The 12,252-nt window shown below is 35.4% G+C and overlaps 1 protein-coding gene across 6 annotated transcripts in view; it reads right to left on the minus strand.

The window, feature by feature from the left end:
- The window catches only part of TRPS1 (transcriptional repressor GATA binding 1), a 253,448-nt gene that overhangs the window by 124,469 nt on the left and 116,727 nt on the right, over positions 1–12,252 (minus strand). The gene's annotated exons all lie outside the window — the stretch shown is intronic.

A 12,252-nucleotide genomic window follows, 5' to 3' on the forward strand; every position in this document is an offset into this window, starting at 1 on the left:
AATTACCTAAATGACCATGAGGAAGTAATGTTTAAGAGTGGAAGCAAGTGTCAAATTCTCCACAATTTCAGAAAACAAAAAAGTGAGCTTCCAAATATTTCTTCTGAGATGCATTCATTTTTCTGCAAGCAATACTTAGAATCAGAAAACATTTACAGAGAACATACTATATGCCAGATAACATATGCCTTGTAATATTCTAATTTAATCATTTCTATCCATAAGTATTAAAAATACTGAAAGGCAGGAATAATAACTCCTATTTTACAGATGATTAATCCAAAGTAACCTGTTGATGGCCACTGAGCTAGTAAGAGACAGACCTATAGTTCTGACTCAGTTCTTCTAAATTGAAGCTTTTGTTTTTTCAACCAATCTTGCCAACACAAAATCAAAAAAGTAAAGCATTCACTTGCCATGAAGATCTGCATCAAAGGAAACCACAAGGAAAAAAATAATGCACATACTCAAAATTCTAGATGCCTATAAATATCACATCGCGTTAAAACTGAGTCAACTAAAAGTAAGTATGTAAAAACAATTCTCTAGTTTCTGATTTCTTGCTGCATTTAGCTGAAATTTACTGATGGCCTATACTGTCTCAGATACTAGAAACAGAAGGAAAAGGAATCAAAGAATCCTTCCTCACTCCTTTGTGGGAGATGCATCAGCAAAGAGCTGTCCATAACATAGCACAACAGGTTCACTGGAAAGGTATCAACAATGGTTACAATGAAAGGTAAGGGGATCAGGATCGAGCTCACTCTAATTTCCAATCTAGAGCTCCAAAAATCTCTCTGGATTTTTTAGCTTCGATTATCCAATTTTTGCCACCACTTCCAAATCCTTATGTCTAATCCCAACCTCTTCCAGTTTCTCATTTTCCTGGATAATTCATCCCATCTCAACTATCCATCGTCTAGCATCCGAAAACCTGCTCCTAAGAATCACATTTCTCTCACTCTTCAAAGTTTGTGCAAATTATTTTTCGGTTGAATGAGAATTGGGTACCGTTTGGCAAGAGAAACCTTCAAATTCCACACACCACCTCTTGACTGCAGTATGTTTGTTCTGTTTTTCAGACTGCCGATCTCCCTTCATCTCTCAGAATCTAGAATTTATCATCTGTCTCTTGGATTACAAACTCCATCAGGGAGGAAATACTAACATCTTTTAAGTTTTTGTACAAAATAGCAAAACGGCATAATGGACACTCTAATCAATACTAATATTCTAAAATACACAAATGTTATAGTCAAAGCAGAATATTATACTAGTGAGAAAGTATATAATTTGTAAGAAAATGTAGTAAATATCAAGGGATGTTTAAAAATCAGTACTATTATAAAGCTAAGTCCACTCAAAACAACCAACTGATGACTGGTGATTTTACACACATGAAGTAAAGAAGACCAGTGAGTAACATTTCTTGATCTTCATCACTGTAGAAGTCACCTCACCAGCTGACAGAACAGTACAATTGAAAAAGTCAGTTGAAGTGGGGAATCATTAAAAAGTGCCATATATAGTATTATTTTTTATTTTAATCAGTTATCATATTATTCAATTAAACCATCTGTCATATGTTAAAACACATAAAATATATTTTTTGCCAATCTTTGCATTAGATACCAAGTTGTCTTTCTTACATAAACCCATGCACAAATGGATCCTCTAAGATTTCTGAATGCTTACGATCTTTTCCCTAATCTTTTATAATGATCTCATCCACACTTAATTTGATACTTCAAGTGATACACTTTATTAAATCTTTCTAAAGTATTCATTTTTGCAGTCATGGAAGAACTTGCTTTTCATTTCAGATGTCATAACTTTATATACTTTTTAATGTATTTATGTGAATATAATAATAAATTTAAATGCCATAACGGGCTTGGAACAATCCCCACAGACTCTTGGTAGACACACAAGTCAACTAGTAGTTCCAGAAGTGTCTACAGATTACATTACTGAATACCGTCTACTATCTGGAGGCCCTCAGCATGCTGCGGCCATCAGAGGATGCATTTTACAAGAGGATCCAGGGAGCACTAGTTAAATGGAGATGGGTTAAGAGGGTTTCTACTGTACTTTCTTAACATCCATCTTTCTTTATCATCATAGTGCAAAATTTTCAACTTCACCTTCACTCAATACACATTAATGCTTTCACTAGGCACCATTAAAAACAAAAAGTTATAATAATCTTTATTCTAGTGTACCCAATTTTCATAGGTTATGCCAAGGCAGTAGAACCATTTCGCACTGCCCAGCTAAAATGTAACCTCTTTATGTAGACCCACTTCCAAAGTTACATGCACAATTCATTTGTGTTTTAAGATGAAAACTCAACAGCTAGAAAAATTAAATAAGTACAGAGGTCAAGCATTCCACTTGAAAACACTACACTGTCTAGCTCTGACAGATACATAGGTTGCCTCATACCCCAAAGCCAATCTTGATTAAGCAGCATTCAATTTCAGGTTCCTCATTTGTAAAATGAGAGATAAGACTAAGAATCCACTCATCCTTGATACATTTTATGATTCTGATACAGAATTTTTTTAAGGACCATATTCCATTTTAAGATATATCTGACACATTATAGCTAAAATTCTGGACTGTAACATAATATTAAGTGAGCTGTCAGGCATAAACTGTGCCAGAACCCCTTCTATCCGCACACAGCAGGGCCCAACATGAGTAGCACTGTACTGAATTACACCAATATGAAAAGTTAGAGGTCAGAGAAGCCACACAGAGCCCTGCAAAAGCCAACAATGCAACTTAATGTTCTTTCCATGTCCAGAACAATTCTCCATGCAGCTTCTGCAAAAGAGATTAATGGTGATAGTAGCAGCTAGTGGAGGAGAAATGCACGATATGGAAGCCCAGCCAATATTCCATTTGTAATTTGTCACATCTCAGCACAACAAGACTACTGCAATTTACGATGTTGGCAATTTACAATTCAAATGAATGCTCTGATTTTTCAAAGAATGGACTGTGTACACATCAGTCAGGATGACACAAAAATGTCCGGTCAGGTTCATTTTAAATGCATGTTTTATTTGATACTGTTAACTAATCACTATCATTACTTTTACTGTTTACGGATGCAATATTTATTAGACAAAATGTAATTTGGAATCCTTTCTTGCACCCAAACCTAATTCATTTCCTGACTTTCCGAAATATTTATATCCTGATTAGACATATTAGGTCTTTAAAGCTGTTATACTAAGATGATTTATTTATTTCTGGGGCAGTGTTAAAAAAACTACTCTCTAAGAGGAAAACTGAAAAGGAAAACACCACACAGAGTCCCTTCAGGACTTAAAAAAAAAAAAAAAAAAAGAAAAGATGAGAAGATGGGGAGGAAGAGAGAGGAGGCCTAATTTAGGGCTAAGGAAGGGGATTTAGGCACCAGCCACTCCGGCATTTGTGTCCTGGTTTTAGATCCTGACTTCCCACTATGGCCAATGGCAAGACTCTTAACTTGCTTGCATCGATTTTCACATCTGTCAAATGGGGATGATGATACTTACCCACCTCACAGGCATGTTGTGAGAACTAATTAGTGCTTAGTGAAATTAGTGAAATGCTTTGAAATTAGTGAAATGCTTTGAAGATGAAACAGGCTATATAAATACTATTATTATTACAAGAGAACTGTCAAACGCTATAATTAAACAATTTTCAGTCTCACAATATGACCTACTCCAAAATGATCATACTTTGACAAGGAGAAGCACCAGCTCTAGCTTTCTCTTTTCAATTTACTGAACAAAAACCAGGAACAAAACCTATGCCTTTTATTTATTACTTGCAAAAAGCACAGAATCCATACTCTCCAAAAGCTTGACATAAACAATTTCATGAAGTCATTATATAGCAGTTTTTTTTTCTAGCTACATTTTTTTTTAATATAAATTTATTTATTTTTGGCTGCATTAGGTCTTTGTTGTGGTGCGCGGGCTTCTCACTGCGGTGGCTTCTCTTGTTGTGGAGCACGGGCTCTAGGCGTGCAGGCTTCAGTAGTTGTGGCATGCAGGCTCAGTAGTTGTGGCGCACAGGCTTAGTTGCTCCGCGGCATGTGGGATCTTCCCAGACCAGGGATCGAAACCTTGTCTCCTGCATTGGCAGGCGGATTCTTAACCACTGCGCCACCAGGGAAGTCCCTATATAGCAGTTTTTGAAGCAGGTTGGCGTCCTAAGGATGTGGAGGCCCAAAGGAGGGAGAGGGAAAAAAATAAAAGACTCAGGATATTTTCAACAGCACTTGAAGCATGTGGGGAAAATGAGCAAGTGATACTGCTCACCATCACTCTCCTAAGGAGGTAGGCATGGTTCTATAGAAAAGATGCAGCTTCAAAGATCTCAGGGTACCACACTGAGGTGATAAGGATTAAATTAAGTTTGAATTTATGTGAGTACTGTTCCTTCTGTTGTTGGGATATGTATATCCACATCTAATATCAAGTTTTTGTAAATTTTGTTTCATTGAAGATTAGGAATAACTTAAAAATTGCCAAGTCATTAGCTTTTCAAAGACCCCTTAAAATTCCTTTTTAAATTTTTTAGCCATCTATGATTTTCCTTCTGAAAGAACTGAGTGTTGATTTTGTGTTAAATACTAGGTCTTTGACTGTAGTTTATGCAAGTGAGAATAAAAAAAGATTTTACCAAAATAAAGATTTTAAAAATTGAGGCTGCCTCTTTATCAAATTGAAAAATGGTGATGCTATGTTTTTCTTCATTAAGACTCACTTTAGTAACTTGTTTAAAGCCAAAAGTCTTTTCTCTTTCCGTGCACGATGAGATCAAATTAAAAGGAAGCAAAAATGAAATGATACTTCAAGACAACTAAGAGTCTAAATTAATTTATTTTGGATTTTAAAATGGCCCTCTCATCTGTGTGTAGATCATTTACTCATCTTATAAAATCCTCAGGTTTTTCTCTGACAAAAATAACTTGAGGAATGATTTCCCTGAAACTGCTCTAATAGCATGTTCTAGACGCTCCTGTCTGTTCAACACAGTACTGACAGCGCCCTCAACAATAAAACATGAAAATGCAAATAGCCTCAACAGTAGACGGGTTTTTTTCAAACCGTTACTTACAATTCATCAAGGCAAAATGAACAAAAAATGTACCTTAAACGTGAAATAAAATCCTAACAAGATATCAGAGGATTTAAAGGAAATTTCAGGCCAAAAGAGGAGTAATTCTTAATCCCTGAAGCATCACTTTAGTGGCTGTAACAATGGGAAGGAAGCAGAAGAGACTGGTGCTTAAGGGGAAAGATCTAGTACCAAATCTCAAATTCAAATTCCAGCCCACCACCAAGTAGCCCCTTGCCTTCTTCACACCTCATTTTCTTCATCTGTAAAATGGGAGTAATAGTATCTAACTCCTGGGATTGCTGTGAGGATTTGATGAATTAATATATAAAATACTTTCCCACCTGGCCCTCAGGAACTCTGTAATCATGACCTATATGATGCCGGATTGCACACATGTAGGAGTATCAGGAAGGCATCAGTTGAGATGCCAGCTAGTGCTATAGCTCACATCCCAGTGTGGGAAGAATATCTTCTAATTATACCTGAAAAAAGTAACTAAAATTTGTACTGTACTATTTTACTCAATAAATTAATAGGCATCCAGCAACCTCAGAAAATCCACTTCATGGACAATATTTATAGTAACGTCCACTTATTTATACCAACATAAACTTAAGCACAACCATTTTTGTCTGACAGAGGCACTGAAGTCCACTAATGCTTTAACATCTGTATTAGTTCAAATGTCTCATTTTTTACATTTAATCACTTCATTCTCCAGGAAAGTGTAACTTTTGTGGGATTCTTGGTTTTTGCTTTTTGTGAACCACAAAAAGACTTCAGAACTTACAAGTAAGTGAAACTAATTGGAGGAGCAGGAGAAGGGGAAGAGAGTGGAGAGGAAGGAGGAGAAAAAGAAATAACTTTTTTGTTTCCATCTTTTCATATATCGTTTAAAGTTCCTACGGTTAAATACACTCATTTTAGAATACAGATAAACAGTACATGACATCTGAATGCATAGGTACTGTCCCTTAAGATAAGTGAGAAAATTTTCCTTTAACAATTGTTTTTTTGAGAATTCTCCAAACAAAATCTGTTTTATCAATCTCATCATTTGCAGTTCTTATATGTAATTTCTGAAGTGGATGCTTATGCATGATTTGAGAAGGTATTTCCTTACAACGCTTTCACTTTGTCACTTTTTCACTCTGTCAGAAACTACTTCTATCGCATGCGGTCCAACACAAGAAATAGCATCTTGATGAGCAAGTATGCTGAAATTAAGAAGCCTAAGATGCTGCTCTCCGTGGATCCAATATTAAAGTTCCTTCTACTGATGTCAATGTGGTAACCTGTGTAATTAAACCACACGAATTATACTTTTCTATCCTCTGTTCAGCAGTACTTTGACTGGATGGTCAAAGAATTCAAATTGATTCAATAGTTAACACTGTGTTTTCTTAAATGTGTCTTTAATTCTCATCTAGATAATTCATATCCCTTCTTTACTATGCCTAAGGGCCTTGGACATTGCTGGTAGACACTATCAAATAATCTTAAAGAACAGATAGTCAGTAAAATACCACAAAACATTCAGTGATATCAGTTATTTTACTCTTGAAACTATTTGAAACTAAAGCCAAAATAAAAACAACTGAACAGATCTATACAATATTCTATATTTACTAAAAATGATTATATTAATACAGGGTAGTCATTTCATTATGCATATTGTAGATGATTCAGTTAGGATTTATGAAAATAATCCAAACAACCAATAATCTTTCAACAGTCAACCTCAAAGTATATTTTAATTATACATTATAAATCCATTATTCAAAGTTAGTTTTAGGACAAAGGGTTTCACTGTTCATTTCAAGAATAGATTCAAAGAAGTGAAAATGAATATAAAGTTATATGAGTGAAACACACATATTACAACTCACTTCACCAATTTTGATTCTTTCATCTCCAGATATCACAGAATACAATAAAACCTGAAAACAACATAAGACATTTTCTAATCTGAAAATATACATATACAACAATAGCATGATAATGCCTTTAATTTATTATCATTCCTCCCTTAAGGAAAAACAACAAAGCCTTTTCAAATTGTCCAAATTGTAAACTTGACCTGACATTATTTATATGCCAGAACCTATTTAGAAAATGCCAAGAGTAGGCAGAAAGCAACTTTCAAAAGAAATAAAATGTCATGAATTGAAATATATATAATATATAATTAAATCATTTCATGTAATTAAATACATATCTATGTATAAACACATGCATAAATACACATATATTTAAAAGGCATTTGCAATATGTTTTGAACAAAAATCACTGCTACCTACAAAAAATGCAACCCAAACAAACATAAAAACCCTGTACCAATCAGTGACTTTCCTCTGACAATCAAAATCAGTATTCCAATGTATGTAAGTTACGCTTGGGATACTACTTGTTTTAATTTCAGAAATACAATAGCTTGTACATAATAGTATTTGTTTTATAAGTCACTCTGAATTTGACATGTTTTATCCTTGGTGCTTCAAGAAAAGAAAACACTGTACGCCTATTGGATAAAGGAGGAAAGAAATATAAATGTAATGATCTTGGCATGTAAAAATATAGCTAACCCACAGAGTTTTTAATGTTTAGCTAGTTAATATTTCCATAAATTACTTTACAATTTTTTCAAATTATCTACAATTATAGTTATTTAATACAAACAGACATCATAAACTTGGGCAAAGCAGTTATCTGCATAACTCTCCATGACTGTGAATGAATTTACTTCTACTTTGATTGAAATTGGCTAACTTTTAAACACAGAGCAGAGGTTTGTTTGTTCTAGATCTAGATCTAGGGGGGTGAAAAGAAGGGCAGATGCCCACAAGTACAGACAAGAGGCAGTTATTAAATAATTCTGAGAAAAAAATTCGAATCCCATGCTAACTTTCCCCACAAAGGCCCAGTTCAAATGCTTACATAATAAAACTGTCAGTACAGTTGTCAACTACATTTGAAGTTTATCACTGACTTTGTAATTTCCTAGAAATTAGGGTTTTAATCTAGCATCCAAATTACGGGAAGTTTACTTAATTTTACTTTTTAATTATATTAAGAAATATATCAAATAGTATAATTCATGTCTGATAAAATCATGAAAATGCCATATCAAACAGCAAACACTCAAAAGATATTTTTATTACCCATACTTTGTTAAAATGACTTTCTAAGTATCACTATTTTTTTTTTTTTTTTTTAATCAAGGAAGGAAGAGTACAAAAGATGACTGCATTCTCTGTTTCCCCCTTCTCCCTTTCATTTTATTCTCTGTGCTAAACTGAAATCCTCCAGTGAGTCTCTCTAGCTTTCACTGGGCCAGTGAAGCATGGGGTTTAAGCTCATGCGCTATGCTGCAGAGTGACTTGGGTGTGAATTCTTGTCACTAGCTCTGGGATCTTAAGCAAGTGACCTGGTCCTCTGGTCATTAAAAGCATAGCACACTGTTAAGTGGTCCAGATGGGAAGCAATCATCATAATCAGCTTCAGGAAAATCAGAACTTTCTTGGCCCCCTCTTCTTACCCTGCTTTCTCCCATCAGGTTCCCTGTAAAGAGATCTGGATCTACTGTCATCCCAGTAAAGGCTTAACCCCTGAAAAGTGGTAATCTTTATGTTAGCCATCTCTTCATCACTTTCCTTGCCTATTGCATTTAACTGGATTTTTCTTTTGGATCCTGTTCTCCGCTTCGAACAGCTAATTAATTACCTAATAAACTAAACTGTGCTGGGGTATAAATGCTAGAAATAAATTAACATGTGACTCCTCAAAGGATCACTTCTATTTTCACAGAAAACACTTACTCATAACAAGCTGAAACCTAAAGAAATCAAGTCTTAAACTGGGACTATTATAAACCAAATCAGTAAGATTCATTTGGAGGATTGAGGAAGAGGAACGTATATTTCAGAAACCTACAAACCAAGACATAAGGGGGAAGGAGGCAGGTAGAAACCACATTTAAAAACCCTGAACTCTAACATTAAATTCTTTTATCTTTCTAACAGGCATATTACTTTCCAGTAGGGCTATAATTAAAGTTACAAGGTATTGTTAAATAAAACTATATTCAAATTCATAAAAGAATTAGTAAGGGATGAAAAAATATTCCCAGCAAAATCTCTGGTGTGTCTTGTTCAGAATGCCAGTCTTAATCACATAGGCTTCTGATTGCTAACAATTAAAATCCTGATCTCCTTTTTTTTCCCCTAATAGATGAAAGGCTTTGTGAAGAAGATGTAAAATTTGCCCTGTCATATTACTGACAAGTGGCACTGAGCTGGTAAAGTAGTGTATTAATACTGATTACACTGATTAATAGTACCGTAAAAATTGATTCAATGGCGCTTTAACATTTTTTAAAGGAACAGACGAGAGACATACTGGGCAGAATATATAATTGGTTTATCTCACTCCATCGCAAAGAGAAATCTTTGAAATTTATGAGTTAAGGTGGAAGCTGAGCTGTTTCTAGTTTTAATCAATAAATTTATTTAAAAATGAAAATGTCTAATTAAACACCTCTCCATCCTCTCCCAACTCCCAACTATTAGGAAGCTTTAAGAAAAAATGCTCAAGGCTTAGGCCAGAGCCTTTTAAATTTAAGCACTGTCAATCTTCTTCATGAAAATGAGTATATATTCAGCATTATACCATTGCCACAAGAGTCAATATTTATTGATTATGTTTCCAATATGACAGGTCATAGGGAAATGTCATACTGTATAATGTGAGGGCATCAATACCATAAGCACTTCTAAGGAAGAGCAAAAAGTTTCAATACATACACTGATAAAAAGTGTTCTCATATACAGGCGGTTTTATTCTAATATCAACCCCAGAAGATGGGTAGAAAAGGGATTCCCCCATGCCCCTTTTGACAGCTAAAGGACTATATGTCCATTGGGTGGCTCACACAAGTTTTTCCATCTAGTTAAGACAGATTTAGGCATCTTGGTCAAGTAGACTTTCCACTATACTACCTTGTTAAAAGCAGCCCTTCAGAGTAAGACTTAAGATACATGAAGTATTAAATGTAAATTACAGCTTTACTGGAGAAACTCAAGGAAGCCGCTTGTTTTGGGCAGTGCTTTTCATGTCACAATAACAATCTGATGGGCAATGTTGACTTCGGAAGCCTGGATGGATAACAAATGTTGCTAAAGTCTCTCCTTGTTTAAAAAAAAAAAAATCAAGAACGATTTCTAGTGGTAACACATGATTTGTGGAGTTTTAAAAATCTCTAACAGTGGGTTTTTGGAAAGGAATGTAATCAAAAATAGCTTTGTAACAATGACACAGAGAGGGGCAGCTGTGGTATGGGTTGAGCAGCCAAGCATTCCAGCTCTTGAGTCAGGCACACATGGACCCCATGCCAGGGGGTCCGCTAATTAGCTGTGGGACTTTGGCAAGTCACTCAACCTCTCTGAAGTTCAGCATCTTTAACTCCAAAAAGGAGGTGATAATAATTTGTGCCTCAGTCACTTAAATGAAAATTCATGCACAGTACATCTCTTTTAACTGCTATGTGCTATTGTTATCAACTGGAGTTGCCCAATCTAGAAACAGCTGCTTTGCAAAGTAGTAATCTCCTTAACACAAGAAAATTTCTACCATGCCTGGCAAGGATCTGTTAAAGAACATCATGTAAGGAATTCCTGGCTTTGGGCAGGAGGTTGTTCTACTTGACTTCTACAGCCCTTGGTATTCTTGGAAATCTATAACTATCCCTGAAGGTCTCTTCTGCACCTTGACTAAGTTAAGTTTAACCAACTTGAACTGAGCTTCAACCACTGTTAATGCATAAAAACATTAACAAGAATCAGTCCCTGCCCTTCAATTGGGGGAGAGAGAAACATAGACAATTTCATTCTAACATGTTTTTTTCAGTGATACAAGCTCTACAAACTTTGGGTTCACAAAGAGCCTCCTCAAGGCTAAATCCTGAGGACACATAACATGGGGGGACCCCTGTGCTAAGCTAAAGACACCAGCCTTAGTTCTGAAATCTTGTAAAAGACACATACATCCCTCCAGCTGAAGTGTGAAGGATGGATTTCATAGAGGCAACACGGGAAACAAAAAGGCCAGTTCACGTTTCTCCACACCCTCTCCAGCATTTATTGTTTGTAGATTTTTTGATGCTTGCACTGCTGGTGGGAATGTAAATTGATACAGCCACTGTGGAGAACAGTATGGAGGTTCCTTAAAAAACCAAAAACAGAACTACCATACGACCCAGCAATCCCACTACTGGGCATATACCCTGAGAAAACCATAATTCAAAAAGAGTCATGTACCACAATGTTCATTGCAGCACTATTTACAACAGCCAGGACATGGAAGCAACCTAAGTGTCCATCGACAGATGAATGGATAAAGAAGATGTGGCACATATATACAATGGAATATTACTCAGCCATAAAAAGAAACGAAATTTAGTTATTTGTAGTGAGGTGGATGGACCTAGAGACTGTCATACAGAGTGAAGTAAGTCAGAAAGAGAAAAACAAATACACAAATATATGGAATCTAAAAAAAAAATGTTTCTAAAGAACCTAGGGGCAGGACAGGAATAAAGATGCAGAGGTATAGAATGGACTTGAGGACATGGAGAGGGGGAAGGGTAAGCTGGGACGAAGTGAGAGAGTGGCATGGACATATATACACTACCAAATGTTAAATAGATAGCTAGTGGGAAGCAGCCGCATAGCACAGGGAGGTCAGCTTGGTGCTCTGTGACCACCTAGAGGGGTGGGATAGGGAGGGTGGGAGGGAGACGCAAGAGGGAGGAGATATGGGGATATATGTTTATGTATAGCTGATTCACTTTGTTATACAGCGGAAACTAACACACCATTGTAAAGCAATTATACTCCAATAAAGATGTTAAAAAATAAAATAAAATAAAATGTAAAAAAAAAAACAAGAATGGATGTTACATTGTATCAAATATTTTTTAAAACACCAATTGATTTCTTTATTTAAATTTGACTAATGTGAATTACCCTATTATAAATTTCTTAAAATTAAAACAATTTTATTTCTGGGGAAAAAAAAAAAAAAAGGCCAGTTCACCACTCCAAAACACTTTTTTTCCAAAACCAGATT

Source organism: Eschrichtius robustus, chromosome 17, assembly GCF_028021215.1.
Source record: "Eschrichtius robustus isolate mEscRob2 chromosome 17, mEscRob2.pri, whole genome shotgun sequence".
NCBI lineage: Eukaryota > Metazoa > Chordata > Mammalia > Artiodactyla > Eschrichtiidae > Eschrichtius > Eschrichtius robustus.